Below are 19,304 nucleotides of genomic sequence, written 5' to 3'. Positions count from 1 at the left end.
CTTTCGTGAACACATTCTCTACAATGTCTAATGATGTAAAAAAATCTATCCTGAAGAATTGGAAAATTCTTAATGTTGAAGGTGATAACCTGCCCCCTCCTCTCTTTGCTTTTAAAAGAAATAGCAATTTACGAGACAAGCTGGTGCACACGAGGCCGCTTGCTATCAAAGCAGATGTACAAGATACGATTTGGGACACTTCGAACCCACAAGGCCATTTCCCCTGCGGTTCTTGTAAAGTGTGCTCTATGACAAAAAAATCTAAGACCATCGACATAGGCACAGAACGCCCATGGGTACAGAAGAAGTTGACAAACTGTAACAGCGAGCGGGTGATATATCTTATTTCTTGTCCCTGCAGACTTCAATACGTGGGTATGACGACACGTAAGGTTAAGTTGCGTATCATGGAACATATGAGCACAATAAGGTGCAAGAAACAGGCAACACGATTGACTGCTCATTTTCTTGAATTAGGTCATAAACCTGAGGACTTGGCATGGACCATCTTGGAACAGCCTTACATTCCTCAGCATATCACCGACATTACCAAATTCTTGTTCCTCCGAGAACAGCGCTGGGTCTTTAGACTTAAAAGTGACACCAAGGGACTGAACGACTCTATTCCTTGGACGACGCTATAAAAATCTTCTTGTTAGCTTTTGATTGGTACCAGCAAGGTCTTATGCATACGTTCCTAGCAACATACAAGCACTACATACGTTCACTACATGAATGTTATGCAATGTACATCTTTGTTAGAAAACATCTAGAAAAAAAACTTTCCCTAGGTTCTTATCCTTTGTAGTTTTGTTGCCCCATAAGAGCCATGCTGTGTCTTATCTGTCACGCCTCTTTTTGTAAGTCTCTTTTTGTAAATCATATTTCTTCGCAATTTTCAAAAAAAAATTTGGGAAACTAAAATAACTATGTGGTTTGAGGGTTTGAATATTAAATTAATGTTAACATTAAGCTACCTGCGCTAATTTTTGATTCTCATTTACATTCTGAGAGAATCATTTTTACCAAGATACACTGGTAGGATCATGCGCGTCTTCGGAACTACAGAAACCTCTATTTCCATTACAGTTGTAGTTCTGACCGTAGTCTCGCGATACTCACAACACCGCGTGAGTTGGAATGAGACCCGGAAGACTGCAGCAATTACACGGGACATATAATCCCGATCGTCCACCGGGTCGGTACCTCCCCGACGGCTCTGCAGACCGTCCGAGGTACCGACGGATAGGTAGGTGAATATAGTAAACCTGACGCAGCTTCATATTCGCTTTGTATTCGATTTGCTTTAAAATGAGGGACTTTGCTAAGCCGGTTTTAATGCATTGTTGCTCTGATATTTGCCGATACAAAGCAGCCGGCAATACACCAATAACATTGAATGCAGCATGGTTCCTTTCAGTTATTCGAAATGGAGATGATAGAGTAATTCTACAAACATATGATATCTATTACCTATTTCCAAAGGTAGAACCCTCTCTATCCAATCTTGACTTTCTGCATATAGGCTCTTGTAACACAGATTGTTGTCTAGAATACTGCCTAGTAGTATCAGAGTCAGTGTCTTACCATACAAAAGTATCATGTGAATGTGTCTGGTACCGAATTGTTTTCATGTGAGTGTGCTGTTGATAATTGTTATTGTGTTGATGTAAAAGTCTGATACACCACAAGATATTTAGTTTGGTGTATTCTTCCTTTTTAGAGCGGTGCCTCCTACATCCTGAGCTTTTGCCAGATGGGGTGATGCCTTATCTTCCTTATTCTTAAGGTAAGATAGAATTATGTACCATTTAGGGACATATATATGATGGCATAATTGTTTGTGGCCACATACAATGAGAGAACGTTTTTTGGTTGTTCCTATTTATAGAATCATGTGTGTGTTATGCCATTAGTTATTTTTCAGGAAACTGAGGATATCGAGAGAAGAACGGGATTGTGAGAAGCAATACTCACACTATATCCTTTTCTGAAGTATTGTAAATAGCAGTTTATACAAATTTTGTTTTGTTGAGGTCCTGACGAAAGCACATGGCTTTATCTTTTGCCACTAAGTGCTGAAACATGTTGACCATTTTTGCTTAGGACGGCTATTTATCAAAACTGGTCCTTGCTCTCACGTTTTTAATCCTTGATCGTGACGGACATTAACGAGAATTGCCAGTCTGTTCACGCACCAATTTTATGTCTTCACATTTCACTATGTTTGCACTGCATTTAAAAAGTTTAAAAAAATTGGTCCCACATATTTGATCTGGCTCATCGTGGTTGATATACCTACTTGACATTCGGAAGCTCCGATATTTATAGAGCTAGTATGTCACTCATATGCATCTAAGGATACCCAAATGATGAAGCTAATCACCAGGCTTGGTGTATGATGGGAATCCATACATATAAATTTGTATGTTTTTTGTCATTTCACAGTTTTGATTCTGAATAGGAGCTTCCTTTTGATGTTCTCTACTTCTCAAGACACTGGAGTATATCACGGAGAAAGGCCCTGAAACCCCCTGGGAACAGGCAAGTCTAGATTTCCGCCATCTATCTGACGGATTACATTCTCTGGTCATCATTGAAGAACATACCAAATACTTGGAAGTGGAGATAGTAAACTCACAGACTGTGATGGAAGTCATTACCAGATTAGAGAAGGTTATTGCCAAACACAGAATCTTGTAGCTTATAAAAACTGACAATGGACTGCCGTTTCATGGCCAAGAATTTACAAACTATCTGAGATCATGGGTTATCCTTCATCACAAAGTGACCATGAGGTGACCTCAGGCCAACAGAGAAGTGGAGCAGTTTATGTGGAACCCAACACAATATTCTGCATAGCACATATGGATCATCAACAAATAGACAAAGCCATTTACAGATTCCAACAGGTTTACACCGGGTTACGCATGCATGGGGCGTATTGTTGCAGACACCATCCCTCATTACCCCACCTAGGTTCCTGAACCCATAGACTATGTTGAAGTATTCACCAAGAGAAAGGCCACTACCGACAGGTCTAGTGCTTGTCGGAGAGCTTGTCGGTTCGAAATCTTACACGGTGACTGTCTATCTAAAAGACCACTACCCTGGTAGCAAGTTCTATTTGTCGTTTGAGTACCGTCCATGGACAGTGGTATATCGCAAAGGCACGATGGTTACAACCTACCAAGAAGATGAAGAGATCACATACAAAGTTTCCTTTTTAGGTCTCGCCTGACCCAGCGCATGCGCTGGTCTGATGAGACTTTTAGTAAGGGCTTTTAAAAAGGCTACCATGGCCGGCCTACAGCTTGTGTGCATGTGCACGGGCGTGTGCTTATGAGCAGAGGCGCCATATGGCTTTTCTCATCATGCTCATTAAGCGCATCGCTCGCCGCGCTTGATCGCGATCACTTTCACTTTCGCGGCCGCTTTGATGTTCTCAGTGAGCCAGTTTTACTTTTAATGTTAAAAGTAAATCGCGGGTGCCGTGATTATAGCAAAAGTATAGAAATCGAAAAAAACATCTATTTCTTTACTTTTGCTATAATCGCGGCACCCGGGCTTTACTTTTAACATTGAAAGTAAAGCACGGGTGCCGCGATTATAGCAAAAGTAAAGAAATAGAAAAAAACATCTATTTCTTTACTTTTACTATAATCGTGGCACCCTCGCTTTACTTTTAACATTAAAAGTAAAGCGCCGGTGCCGCGATGCTTGCAATCAATCACATGAAATACACGGTTTCGCCCTATACAATTGTACTTCCTACACCGGGCATATCTTACCCCACCCAGGATTAGCAAGATGTTCCCTGGTGCATCTACTACATGTCCGTGGTGTAGTTCAACTGATACAGACTTCCCTCACACAATGTGTTTCTGTGCCCTGATCCCTCTCTTAGGAGCAGGTGTCACTGGTGATATCTACCGTGACAACTACTTTGTTCCCGTTGGATCTTCTCAGATACTTGCTTGATATAGGGCATATAACCCCAAAAAAACAAAGGATTGCTGCGATTTCAGAATTTAGCACTTCTTTTAGCTAAAGGCAGTATTATTATGGCCTGGAAGTCAGCAGCAGCATCCCGCTGGGCAACTGCCGAGCTACTTGTGTATGAGAGAGGATGGACTGGACCAGCTAAAATGCTGAAACACACACCTAGAGAAACTTGAGACGGAGCAGATGACCACCCCCCTTGATCACCTAGAGGGCCCCCCCACCTGCTTGATCATTACAGCCAGACCCCTCACTTTGGTTGGTATGCTGGATGGGTAAACAATGGGCCTGTATTCGAAGTATCCTTGATGCTGCGCAGGGGATGGATTCAGTATTTGTTGAGAGACACGGTTGAGAGTATTCCTATATTCGTTAAGACTGCTACACTATTCGATTGTGGCCCGGTCACATGCACACTCACACACATGGGCATGATTGGATGATTCAATTCAAGTTCAAATGTGTATACACTTGCAACTAGTGTTAAAAGGGTTAGAGCGGCGATGTAGGATTATAGAAACCATACTCTTGACCCATAAATGGCAAGTGCTTTCTTTTTTGCCAAACAGGCACTTTGGACCACCAGAATGTGGAGTTCTACTGGCGGGAAGGAACGTTTTCCCCTGTTTATGACTTCCTTCAGCTCCCACAAAGTGTGGTAAATGTGTGCTACATACGTTCCCTTAGTCGTCTGTAGCAACCTTAAAACAATATGCAATAAAGATATTTTAAAAAAGGTTTGAGTTTGTGTGTTTGTAGGGTTGGAGGCCTGGACATCCATGATAAATAATAAAACAATGTCAAACCTATTTCAAGAAACAAATCTTCCAAATGACCCAGTGACACCGTGAGCCGTACAATATAGGCTCCCTTCACAAGATCACCCTGTGAAGAGCCAATATCGCAGGGTGAAGGAAGTCTAGCTGGAAATCCCTGCACTGAGTTGGTTACCAGCATTTCTTCGGAGCTACCAATGCCCATTATGCATTTTAAAATCACCCCAGGACATCAGTGGCAGCCTCAGAAAGCTTTTCTTTTAGGATGGCAGATTTGGTGAGGATAGGGGCACAACTCTCTCAGCCAAATCTGGGCACACCGACTACTATTTTTTAAAATTGGCAGGAGAAGTAATGAAAAGGGATTTATAAAGGGCACGAATCCTACAAGAGTGTGCCAGCATCTGTTTCTTTACTTTTGCTGTAATCGCCGGAGCCGCGCTTTACTTTTAACATTAAAAGCAAAGAGAAAATAGACAGGCATCAGTATTGAAAGGGGCTGAACGACAAAGAGTACATGGATTACTATGATAAGTGATGTACTCCAAATGGCATTCTAGCCCTTGTCATTTATTCTGCTGTTATGATATCCAAGCACAACTGTTCTTTGGTGATGCAGCTGAAACATCCATCAAAGGCCTGGCCAAATGTGTTCCTGAGCCTGCTTGGAGGAAAGTGGGTATCAAATCTGGAGCTTAAAATAGCTTTTTGAAACATCAAGGCACAACGGTTCTTGGCTGACTCATGGGAGATGGGTTTCTATTGGAGTTGGCTAACTCAAGAGGCACAGAGTTGGAGGGTCCTCGTTCAACCTTTCATAAGCTTCATTACTGACCCGGTCACGTATGGGCACTTGAAATAGTCGCTTCCTTTGTCCTAACCAAGCGGAAGAAATTTCCAGAGATGGCAGGAATGCCTAAAGCAAAGTTGGCATTGAGGGCGTAAGTGACAATCCACCAAACCAGGGAGTACTTAGAAGCATATTTTCTGGGCTACGATCACCATACCCAATTAAAAGTGCATCTTTAACAAGCATTGGCATAGCCAATAGGTCTCGCCCTTTGGGACCTTATAAGTGTTTAGCCATGCAACGGTTGATGTTGTTGCACCAAGGATATTGTGCTGCATAACTTATAAGTATAAGGTCCCAAAAGCGAGACCTATTGGCTATGCCAATGCTTGTTTGAAGAGAGTCTGGAGAGAGGACCAAGGGTCCTGTGAAGAATCTTTTATCCCAGACAGGGGTGATGAAAACTTGGAACTATCTCCTTCGTCACCTTGACTAGATGTCTCATTAGACGGTGCCCAAAGCAGTAAAGCGAGCAGATGACTGAGTCCCGCCCAGCATGACTCACCTGCAAGCAGAGAAACTAGAATCTGCTCTTCGAGTGTGTCTGGTCATAACAACTGCTCCAGGTATCGCCTAAGAAGTAACCCATCACCATCATTGAGGCTGGCTGGCTTCCTGGTGTAATTTCAAGCTGCCAGAGGATTAATGCCGGCAGCTGGGTAACTTTGGTATCATAATTTGGTCTGTTGAATTGTAAGTTCATTTGTGTTATGATTATAATTGTAGGTGGGAAGTAATGTAATGTACCACCTCACTATGTTGGCGGGGTGGTTGAAGAGAATGCCCCCGTGTGCATGCCGAGTTTGGAATGGTACCCCCTGATATAGAGGGAATGGTATAAATACATGAGGGCAGAGCTGAGGAGTCAGTCAAGTAGCATGCCCTGAACTAGAAACCTTGTGTGTGATCTCACTGTTTATTTCTAGGCCCAGTCATGACAGCTGCCACCGTCCCATATAGTGAAGGCCCTGCGTAGCACAGGGGTTTGTCACTACAAAGGCCTGCTCATGCCAATGCAAGCATCAGCAGAAAGACGCGTACAGATGTAGGCGTTGAGGGAAAAAATCAGGCCTAAGCGGTCTACAATAGCAGAATAAAGAGCAAAAATTGAGTTAGGACCAAATGGAGGGACGCAGACACAAGTTTTAGTAGAATAGAGAAATATAATTAAGTAAGCACAGCAGAATGGAAAGTTACAGTGTACATCACAGTCTCATAGTGCAACAACACATCTCTGAGAAAATATATAGGTAGGAGTTGATACAAAAGAACAAGAGAAGCAGGTGTCTATGTTACAAAACAGTAGACGGGTTGGGAGTAGAGCATTGCCAGGCTTCAAAGCACAAGACCAGCCAAGGACACCGGTCAAGCAGCAGTGGCATGAAATGTAGCAATAGCATGTGCCCTTGAATCACATTCCATAAACGTGTATTTAGATATTTTTGCAGACACCATAGCTTTTTGCTGAAATTTAAAATGATGATAATTTACTTGAGCAAAATGGTGATTTGATATGCCAATTAATGTATGAAATATTTGTGGCTGAAAAAAAGTACATAAGAAACTGCCTGCTACATTCTAAGTTTTATGTTCAGTTTCCAGTTCCACTGAGCTGACTGACTTTCCACCAACGTTTTATAAACTCTATACTATATTGCCAACAGAAGTCGTGTCATCTTTTTAATTCGTCCGGTAACATTTGGTAGAGCCAGCCAGTAATTCATCTCAATTTTCCCAGACTATGGCCAGGGGATTTGTTACCTGCTTCAAATTGAATATATTACTTACTGCTCACATATATCAGGTGAGCAGACACTGATTGTTACACTAAACTCTGCCAATTCAAAAAAGGGTGGTAAGGATTTTAGGATGCCGTCAAAAGGGGGGAGGAGAGATCAGACTTCGAACCCTAACATTTTAATAGCTTTATTCCTTGGCAATCATAGTATGGAAATTCATGCATGTTTTTTTTGTCAGGGTGCAATGATATGGTAGCAAAATTAAATGTGGTGATTCCTGGTACACACCAGAAGACCAGCTAGTGTGAATTCCCCTTTGAAATAGAAGAATAACAGGCAGTAGTGCATTATCCAGAAGGAAACTCCTGGAAATGACATTCTTTCAGAGAGTTGCCACAGATAGCCTGGTTAGATATCTGGAGGGCTAGTGTAGAAATAGTGAGACGGGACTGGGTAACAAGTGTGCGAAGTATGACGAGAAAAAGACGGTCATTTGATCTGTGCCGGCAGACCTTACTTTGAATAAGTCAGACACCGGTTCCCAAATTCCCAGATTGAAGCTACCTCTAAGGCGTATTTAAGAAAGGATGACCAAGTTCGAGGCATCAGTTAAAGAGTCTGGCGATTAGTTACGGGACAGCCGGATGGCTGGTGTCAATTGACGTTACCCTGAGTACGGCCAGACCCATAGCTGCAAACATAAAAAGCACACTAGTTACAAAAAGATAGCCCTCCATGAACTCATAAAAGACAAATATATTAGTAAAGGAGACAGGTCCAAAAGGGGCATAAGACAGTGGGCAAACTAACAAGGGATTAGAAGTGACACTTCTATTACACTTAGGAAATGCACATATCCTCAGGAGATCATGGAGACCCGTCTGGAGCACATGATAAAAGCTTTCCCTTCAGACAAGAAAAAGATATAAAAGTGCTGTAAACAATGGTACCAAGGTAGATGCCCAGCCATGGTCAAAGGAAGGGACATTCGATGAAGACATAACTGAACAGACATTGACTTACATTCTCTCTAAGTATAGAAGAAAGAAAAGACAGAACCCTAAAAATACCCCTTTACCCAAAAACCCAAACTTAGCCCTGAACCCTAAAAATACCCTTTTACCCAAAAACCCAAAACTGACCCTGAACCCTAAAAATACCCCTTTACCCAAAAACCCAAAACTGACCCTGAACCCTAAAAATACCCCTTTACCCAAAAACCCAAAACTGACCCTGAACCCTAAAAATACCCCTTTACCCAAAAACCCAAACTTAGCCCTGAACCCTAAAAATACCCTTTTACCCAAAAACCCAAAACTGACCCTGAACCCTAAAAATACCCCTTTACCCAAAAACCCAAAACTGACCCTGAACCCTAAAAATACCCCTTTACCCAAAAACCCCAAACTGACCCTGAACCCTAAAAATACCCCTTTACCAAGCAAGAATTAAAGTTTTTGCCTGTGGTCAGAAATCATCTATTCCGCTCACGGCCTGTTTCAGGTCCCTAGTGTCCTACCATGGAAACAGCACGGACACAACAGTCTATGTAGCAGAAGAGGGACACTGTCTGCTGGTGAGTGGTGCAACCTCGGAGGACTGAGGCTGATCTCTTTTGTGCTGGAAGTACAGGAAGAGGAGCTTTCGACAATACTAGAAGAGTTCCACACCATCTTCACTGGAACGGACTGCCTAAAGAGCAAAGAAGTCAAGCTCCATTTAGACACAGCTATCCAACCGGGAGCCCTACAACATCGCCGCATTGCATTACACCTGAGACCGACAGTGGAAGAGGAGCTAGAGAAGCTCGAAAGGGCAGGCATTATTGAAAATGTCACTGAACCCACTTCATGGGTCCCCCTGATTGTGGTCACCAAGAAGCCTAAACAACCAGAACAAGTTTGCATATGAGTGGACATGAGGCTTCCCAATGTTGCTATTAAGCAGGAGAGGCACTGGCCCCCACAATAGATGACATATGAGGCAAATTCAGCCGTGCCAAATGGTTCTCAAAGGTGGATATCAGGTCTGGGTATCATCAACTACCGCTTCACCCGACTCCCGGTATATTACCACCTTCTCCACACATGTGGGGTTACACTGATACCGCTGCCTCAGTTTCAGTATCTCCAGTTTGGCAGAAGTGTCTCAAAATACCATATGGAAGCTGCTCAGTGGCCCAACGTAATCAATGACATCCTTGCCTTGGCCAAGTCATTGAAGGAACACCATGACCACCTTTCTGGAGCGTTGTAGAGGGTTGAGGACACATTGCGCACCCTAAACCAAGAATGTCAGTTTCTAAAACAGAAAATCAGTTTCTTTGGTTACACCTTCTCCGGGCATAGAGTCGTCACAGATCCTGAAAAGGTGCAGGATGTGCAAGAAGCTCCGGCACCCCACAACATCTCGGAGGGGAGACATTTTCCCTGCATTGTGAATTTCTGTGGGAAATTCCTCCCAGATCTCACTAGGCTTACACAACGTCTTCTGGAACTGACTAAAACAACCACACCATGGTAATGGTGACCCAAACAAGAGACACAAACAAGAGACAGCTTTCCAGCGGACCAAAGAAGCTTTATTATCAGATACCACCCTGGTTCTCAGCTGGAACGTCGCCGGAATTTCAGGGAAATTGACACTACCTGACTGGAATGCATTTGTGGACAAGCACTCCATATGCATTTTTCAGGAGACATGGAGCATGGATCCTATTCATAAGGCGGGATACTCCACCTTCTTTATCCCAGCAGTTCGCTCAGAATCAGGGAGGGGACGCCCATCTGGTGGCCTCCTTATCTGGGTGGCTGCCGCATTGAATTGTAGGATGAGGGAGCATCAGATTGGTAGCCCGGACATCCTAAACATCATCTTGAAGGGCTCCAGGGGTCGAGCCATTTTGAACATCTTTAACATTTATGCACGTGGCACTAGGGGGGGAAGGCGGTCCCCTACAATTGCCCTATTGGATGATCTCTTGAGATCAACTCCATATAAGGCTTGTACCCTGGTTGCCGGTGATATTAACTGCACATTCGAGCCCTTATTCTCGGATGTTTCCCTGGACCAGGACGAGGAGGACGCTAGGAGGGGAATCCCTGCTCTTGAAATAGCCCCCATTAAGAGGTGGACCGAGGTGGCCCTGCAGGTGTACACCCTCAGCTTGGAGTTTAATTTGAGGGCTCTAAATGGGAGGACAGAGTCGGATAAGGGTGGGTACACACATACAACAGGCCCAACCACACATCAAGAATTGATTATATCTTGCTTGATGTGTGTTTGTGGAATTCGGTGAAGGACATGACTGTGGTCCCCTCAATAGAGAGCGATCACAACTCACTTTCCCTCACTTTAGATCATTGGTGGGTAGTTGATAGGGGAAGCTTGGCACCCCCACCAGTAGTGGAACTGTGCGAGTCACAAGTAGCTTTGTGCGGGAGGAAATTAAAGTGGTCTAAATTGATTCTCTCAGAGGAAAAGGTTGCGGCCATAACGCACCGGTTAGCCCAAGCACAACTTAGCTTAGGGAACTCTGAGGGAAGATTGGGAATGGCGTGTGGAGTCTTTAGTGAGCTCAATGAGGCCCTAATCAAAATGTTCACTGCTCCCCCAAATAGACGAGCGACAAAAGGAAGACAGGGAGTTTTCAAGGGATGGTACACCCACACATGTAGAGAAACCAAGACCAGACTGGTAGCAGCAGTTAAATCTAAATCTCAAATTAAGATCAGAGAGGCTAGGAAGGCTTACTCCAGGTCCCTCCAAATTGCGAAGAAGGACTGGGAGGAAAAATTTTGGGCTGACCTACTAGCTGCCAGTAAACGCAAGGATGCTAGAGGGTTTTGGAAACTGGTGGGTGCCCGCAACAGACCCGACGATACTTTGAGGACCTGTAATATTCCTCCTCAGAGTTGGTCGAAACACTTTGGATCCCTATATGCTCCTGTAGATGGCCCCCTAAATGAGCCTGCCCCTGCCCCGGCCTTGCTAGGAGACGTTACTTTAGATCTGTTTACAGGTAGGGAGGTCGAGGATGTCATAAAATGGGTGGCACCACGGAAAGCTCCAGGACCGGATGGTCTTCCGGGCGACCTCCTACGTGCTTACCCATCTGACTGGGGCATTGTAATCGCTGCCCTTTTAAATGACATCTTAAAGGGTGGTCCTGTACCAGATTCATGGTCGTCCCCATTTACAAAAAGGGCTGTAGGAACAGCCCAGGGAACTATAGGCCAATAAGCCTAATCGATTCTACCCAAAAAGTGTCAGGAAAGGTAATTCTGGGCAGGATTCTTAACTGGGTGGAAGAAAATAGAGTGCTATCTGACTTTCAGGCTGGGTTCCGCTCAGGAACGGGGACCATCGAGCAGGTTTTCAGATTAGCACTCCTAAATTGGAAAATTGTGGAACTAGGCAAGGGCAGTCTTTACTTGGCCTTCATTGACCTGAAGACTGCTTTTGACCTGGTTCCTAGGGAGGAACTCTGGAGGGTGCTTCAGGGACTGGGACAGCCCCCCTATATTCTATCCCTAGTCATCAAACTCCACACCAGTAATTATGCCCAGGTCCGATGGGGGCAAAATGGGGAAACAACGGACAGGATACCGGTCTGTCGGGGAGTCAGACAGGGTTGCGTGTTAGCTCCCACACTCTTTTCGCTATACGTAAACGGTGTGGTTGAGCATCTCCAGCAAGAACCAGCGGACGCATCCTGTCTGGGAGGAGTAAGGATCCCCACTCTGCTCTTCGCAGACGATACTCTGCTTATTTCAAAAACTCCCCAGGGCCTACCGAAGCTATTGACCCGCTTCCAGGACTTCTGTGTATCCAGGGGTTTGGTTATAAACGTGGCAAAAACTAAATATTTGATTTTGCACCCCCCAAGGAAATTAGGAAAGCCGCCTGTCTTGAACTCTGCCCCCTTGGAGAAAGTCTCAGAATTCGACTACCTAGGGCTACGTATTACTGACAATATGAACTGGTCCGCCCACATTGATAAGATGGTTCTCAACCATAAAAAGGTAGGAGGTGCTTTGCTCAGAGAATTTCGAGCATCTCCGAGACAAGCGGTGAGCCCTGCAATTGAGATCTATAAGGCGAGAGGCGTAACATCAGCATTGTATGGAGGTCATGGGTCAGAGTTATGGGGTCATTGCAATATGGACTCTCTCACTAAGGCCGAGAACAAACTCTTGAAGGATCTCCTAGCCCTCCCCTTAAGCACCCCGACAGTCCCGGTGCTCCTGGACGTTGGCTGCAAGAGTATTAAAGATCAGGCTCGCCTCCGCCCACTGCTTCTTTGGTCCCGCATTTGGAGGGTTCCGGAGCTGAAGTCTTATGCTGACGGCCTGGCAGAGATAATGGACATGGGAGGTTGGGCCAAGATCAAGTGGCTAAGGGACATAAAAAGTCTTTTGGGAGAGTTGGGCTTGGGGGACTGTTGGATCTCAAAATCTGCTCCACCAAAGGCTGACTTCAAAAAGTTATATTGGGAGTGGGTTTCTGGCAACCTCATCAGGAACCATCACCATTGCAATTTGACTACATCTTTTTTGGAACTAAAGGATGTGGCTGTTTTTGAACCCTTTCTCAACCTAATCTCCCTGCCAGTTGACAGGTCCCTGTACTACAAATTTAGGGTAGGCACCCTTCCGATTGGGACCTTTGTATCAAAATGGAAGGGAGCACACCGAACGTCCTTCTGTGTACTCTGCCCATCTAGGCCAGAATCTGTAGCACATATACTCTTTGAGTGCCCAGACTATATTAAACCCAGGAGACATTGGCTCAAACCCCTTTTCAAACGCCTGGGAACACGTAGGCATTTGGTCGCACTACGGATTTTAATGACTGATTCCGCCCCTCTAATAGTTTGTGGTGTTGCCAAGTTTTTAAAACATTCATGATTAATCCGTTGCAAGAGACTCTCAGTTTCAATTTAATTCATTTTTTAGCTAACTTATCATGGATTATTTCCACTTTTATCTGTCTTAACATTTAAATGTCTAACGTACATTGCATTGTTTTATAAACATGTCTCATGTGTATGTATGCTTTCAAGATATCTTGCATATCGAATAAAAGCTTTCAACCAACAACAAGATACCACCCTGCACTATTTTGATCCCAGGAGGGCCACCAACTTGGCCGTGTATGCGAGTCCTCATGGCCTTGAAGCTGTACTGATGTAAAAACAAAAGCTCAACAGCTGTACCCCAGTGGCCTAGGCCAGTCGGTCCCTAATAGAAACATTACTCACAAATTGAGTGTGAGGCTATTGCAATACATTGGGCCTGTCAACATTTACATATATATATGTATGGACACCACTTCGTTGTCTCCACAGACCATAAACCACTCTTGCATTTATTCAGAGGATCAGCATCAAAGCCACCACCTCGTATCGAAAAATGGCTGTTACAGGTACAGGAATATGATTCAGGTAGAATACGAGCCAGGCTCCTCAAACCCTGCAGACTACCTTTCCTGCCATACCAGTGCTGACACCTCAGAAGAAGCACAGGAAGCTGAGGCGACAGACTTGTATGTGAGGTATGTCGTTGAACAGTCCCGCTCACTTCCACTGACTTTGAATACTCTGATAAACGCCACATTGGAAGATGAATGCCTACAAGTGGTAATTGCAGCTGTTCTTTCCAATGACTGGAGCAGCTTAAAGAAGCATTGGTCTTGAAAAAAACTGGAGGTGTTTGACTCTTTACTCCATGTCTGTCATGAACTGTCCACTGAAAGCCGAGGATGCCTGCTCCGAGGACCACGACTGGTAATACCATTAAGCCTCACTTCTCAGGTAGTGCACCTGGCACACCATGGCCATCAAGGCATGGTCAAAACTAAAAGTAGGCTCAGGGCTAAGGTCTGGTTACTAGGGATGTAGAAAATTGTGGAATATGCTGTCAAGTCGTACCACTGGTGTCAAGGGGCAGGAGCCCCAGAGCAACCCCCTCCAGTCGTCACGGAGAAAGGCCCTGAAATCCCCTGGGAACAGGCAAGTCTGGATTTCCGCCATCTATCTGACGGATTACATTCTCTGGTCATCATTGAAGAACATACCAAATACCTGGAAGTGGAGATAGTAAACTCACAGACTGCGATGGAAGTCATTACCAGATTAGCGCAGGTTATTGCCAAACACAGAATCTTGTAGCTTATAAAAACTGACAATGGACTGCCGTTTCATGGCCAAGAATTTACAAACTATCTGAGATCATGGGTTATCCTTCATTACAAAGTGACCCCGAGGTGGCCTCAGGACAACAGAGAAGTGGAGCAGTTTATGTTTAACTCAACAAAATATTCTGCATAGCACACATGGATCATCAACCAATAGACAAAGCCATTTACAGATTCCTACAGGTTTACACCGGGTTACGCATGCATGGGGCGTATTGTTGCCGACACCATCCCTCATTACCCCACCTGGGTTCCTGAACCCATAGACTATGTTGAAGTATTCACCAAGAGAAAGGCCACCACCGACAGGTCCAGTGCTTGTCGGAGAGCTTGTCGGTTCGAAATCTTACAAGGTGACTGTCTATCTAAAAGACCACTACCCTGGTAGCAAGTTCTATTTGTCGTTTGAGTAACGTCCATGGACAGTGGTATATCGCAAAGGCACGATGGTTACAGCCTACCAAGAAGATGAAGAGATCACATAAAAAGTTTCCTTTTTAGGTCTCGCCTTACCGAGCGCATGCGCTGGTCTGGCAAGACTTTTAGTAAGGGCAAAAAAAAATGCTACCATGGCCGGCCTACAGCTTGTGTGCATGTGCGCGGGCGTGCGCTTACGAGCAGAGGCGCCATATGGCTTTCCCCATCATGCTCATTAAGCGCATTGCTCGACACGCTTGATCGCGATCACTTTCCCTTTCGTGGCCGCTTTGATGTTCTCAGTGAGCCAGTTTTACTTTTAATGTTAAAAGTAAATCGCGGGTGCCGCGATTATAGCACAAGTATAGAAATAGAAAAAAACATCTATTTCTTTACTTTTGCTATAATCGCGGCACCCAGGCTTTACTTTTAACATTAAAAGTAAAGCGCGGGTGCCGCGATTATAGCAAAAGTAAAGAAATAGAAAAAAACATCTATTTCTTTACTTTTACTATAATCGCGGCACCCTCGCTTTACTTTTAACATTAAAAGTAAAGTGCCGGTGCCGCGATGCTTGCAATCAGTCACATGAAATAAACGGTTTCGCCCTATACAATTGTACTTCCTATGCTGGGCATATCTTATCACACCCAGGATTAGCAAGATGTTTCCCGGTACATCTACTACATGTCCGTGGTGTAGTTCAACTGATACTGACTTCCCTCACACAATGTGCTTCTGTGCCCTGATCCATTTCTCTTAGGAGCAGGTGTCACTGGTGATAGCTACGGTGACAACTACCTTGTTCCCATTGGATCTTCTCAGATACTTGCTTGATATAGGGCATATAACCCAAAAAAAACAAAGGACTGCTGCAATTTCAGAATTTAGCACTTCTTTTAGCTAAAGGCTGTATCATTATGGCCTGGAAGTCAGCAGCAGCACCCTGCTGGGCAACTGCCGAGCTACTGGTACACAAACAATTGTCTACAAGAGAGGATGGACTGGACCTGCTAAAATGCTGGAACACACACCTAGAAAAACTTGAGACGGGGCAGACGACCACCCCCCTTGATCACCTAGAGGGCCCCCACCTGCTTGATCATTAGAGCCAGACCCCTCACTTTGGTTGGTATGCTGGATGGGTAAACAATGGGCCTGTATCCGAAGTATCCTTGATGCTGCGCAGGGGATGGATTCAGTATTTGTTGAGAGACATGGTTGTGAGTATTCCTATATTCGTTAAGACTGCTACACTATTCAATTGTAGCCCGGTCCCATGCACACTCACACACACGGGCATGATTGGATGATTCAATTCAAGTTCAAATATGTATACACTTGTAACTAGTGTAGAGCGGCGATGTATGATTATAGAGACCATACTCTTGACCCATAAATGGCAAGTGCTTTCTGTTTTGCCAAATAGGCACTTTGGCCCACCAGAATGTGTGGTTCTACTGGGCGGAAAGGAATGTTTTTCCCCTGTATTCTTTTTTGGTGGCTGATTTGCCGCATATGACTGTGCTGTTTATGACTTCCTTCCGCTCCCACAATGTGTGGTAAATGTGTGCTACATATGTTCCCTTTTTCGACTGTAGCAACCTTAAAACAACATGCAATACAGATATTTTAAAAAAGGTGTGAGTTTGTGTGTTTGTAGGGTTGGAGGCCTGCTCATCCATGATGAATAATAAAACAATGTCAAACCTATTTCAAGAAACAGATCTTCCAAATGACCCTGTGACACCGTGATCCATACAATATAGGCTCCCGTCACACGATCACCCTGTGAAGTGCCAATATCGCAGTGTGAAGGAAGTCTAGCTGGAAATCCCTGCACCGAGTTGGTTTCCAGCATTTCTTCGGAGCTACCAATGTCCATTATGCATTTTAAAATCACCCCAGGACATCCACGGCAGCCTCAGAAAGCTTTTCTTTTAGGATGGCAGATTTGGTGAGGATAGGGGCACAACTCTCTCAGCCAAATCTCAGCACATCTCCCACCGACTACTATTTTTTTTAATTGGCAGGAGAAGCAATGAAAAAGGATTTATAAAGGGCACGAATCCTACAAGAGTGTGCCAACATCTGTTTCTTTACTTTTGCGATAATCGCGGAACCCGCGCTTTACTTTTAACATTAAAAGCAAAAAAAAAATGGACAGGCATCAGTATTGAAAGGGGCTGAACGACAAAGAGTACATGGATTACTATGGTAAGTGATGTGCTCCAAATGGCATTCTAGCCCATGTCATTTATTCTGCGGTTATGATATCCAAGCACAAATGTTCTTTGGTGATGCAGCTGAAACATCCATCAAAGGCCTGGCCAAATGTATTCTTGAGTCTGCTTGGAGGAAACTTGGTATCAAATCTGGAGCTTAAAAGAGCTTTTTGAAACATCAGGGCACAACGGTTCTTGGCTGACTCATGGGAGATGGGGTTCTATTGGAGTTAGTTGGCTAACTCAAGAGGCACAGAGTTGGAGGGTCCTCTTTCAACCTTTTATAAGCATCATTACTGGTGTCCTGACCCGGTCACGTAAAGGCACTTGAAATAGTCGTTTCCTTTGTCCTAACCAAGCGGAAGAAATTTCCAGAGATGGCAGGAATGCCTAAAGCAAAGTTGGCATTGAGGGTGTAAGTGACAATCCACCAAACCAGGGAGTACTTAGAAGCATATTTTCTGGGCTACGATCACCATATCCAATTAAAAGTTTATCTTTAACAAGCATTGGCATAGCCAATAGGTCTCACCCTTTGGGACCTTATAAGTGTTTAGCCATGCAACGGTTGATGATGTTGCACCAAGGATATTGTGCTGCATAACTAAATACTTATAAGGTCCCAAAAGCGAGACCTACTGGCTATGCCAATGCTTGTTTGAAGAGAGTCTGGAGAGAGGACCAAGGGTCCTGTGAAGAATATTTTATCCCAGACAGGGGTGATGAAAACTTGGAACTATCTCCTTCGTCACCTTGACTAGATGTCTCATTAGATGGTGCCCAAAGCAGTGAAGCGGAGCAGATGACGGAGTCCCGCCCAGCATGACTCACCTGCAAGCAGAGAAACTAGAATCTGCTCTTCGAGTGTGTCTGATCATAACAACTGCTTCAGGTATTGCCTAAGAAGTAACCCATCACCATCATTGAGGCTTGCCGGCTTCCAGGTGTAACTTCAAGCTGCCAGAGGATTGACGCCGGCAGCTGGGTAACTTTGGTATCATAATTTGGTCTGTTGAATTGTAAGTTCATTTGTGTTATGAATATAATTGTAGGTGGGGAGTAATGTAATGTACCACCTCACTATGCTGGTGGGGTGGTTGAAGAGAATGCCCCCGTGTGCATGCCGAGTTTGGAATGGTATCCCCTGATATAGAGGGAATGGTATAAATACATGAGGGCAGAGCTGAGGAGTCAGTCAAGTAGCATGCCCTGAACTAGAAACCTTGTGTGTGATCTCACTGTTTATTTCCAGGCCCAGTCATGACAGCTGCCACCGTCCCATATAGTGAAGGCCCAGCGTAGCACAAGGGTTTGACACTACAAAGGCCAACTCATGCCAATGCAAGCATCAGCAGAAAGACGTGTACAGATGTAGGCGTTGAGGGAAAAAATCAGGCCTAAGCGGTCTACAATAGCGGAATAAAGAGCAAAAATTGAGTTAGGACCTAATGGAGGGAAGCAGACACAAGTTTTAGTAGAATAGAGAAATATAATCAAGTAAACACAGCAGAATGGAAAGTTACAGTGTACATCACAGTCTCATAGTGCAACAACACATCTCTGAGAAAATATATAGGTAGGAGTTGATACAAAAGAACAAGAGAAGCAGGTGTCTATGTTACAAAACAGTAGACGCGTTGGGAGTAGAGCATTGCCAGGCTTCAAAGCACAAGACCAGCCAAGGACACCGGTCAAGCAGCAGTGACATGAAATGTAGCAATAGCATGTGCCCTTGAATCACATTCCATAAACGTGTATTTAGATATTTTTGCAGACACCATAGCTTTTTTTCTGACATTTAAATGATAATAATTTACTTGAGCAAAATGGTGAATTGATATGCCAATTAATGTATGACATATTTGTGGCTGAAAAAAAGTACATAAGAAACTGCCTGCTACATTCTAAGTTTTATGTTCAGTTTCCAGTTCCACAGAGCTGACTGACTTTCCACCAACGTTTTATAAACTCTATACTATATTGCCAACAGAAGTCGTGTCATCTTTTTAATTCGTCCGGTAACATTTGGTAGAGCCAGCCAGTAATTCATCTCAATTTTCCCAGACTATGGCCAGGAGATTTGTTACCTGCTTCAAAT

The sequence above is a fragment of the Lissotriton helveticus genome, chromosome 9, assembly GCF_964261635.1.
Source record: "Lissotriton helveticus chromosome 9, aLisHel1.1, whole genome shotgun sequence".
Taxonomy (NCBI): Eukaryota; Metazoa; Chordata; class Amphibia; order Caudata; family Salamandridae; genus Lissotriton; species Lissotriton helveticus.
The sequence above is the reverse complement of the archived record's forward strand: the minus strand, read 5'-3'. Positions refer to the sequence as shown.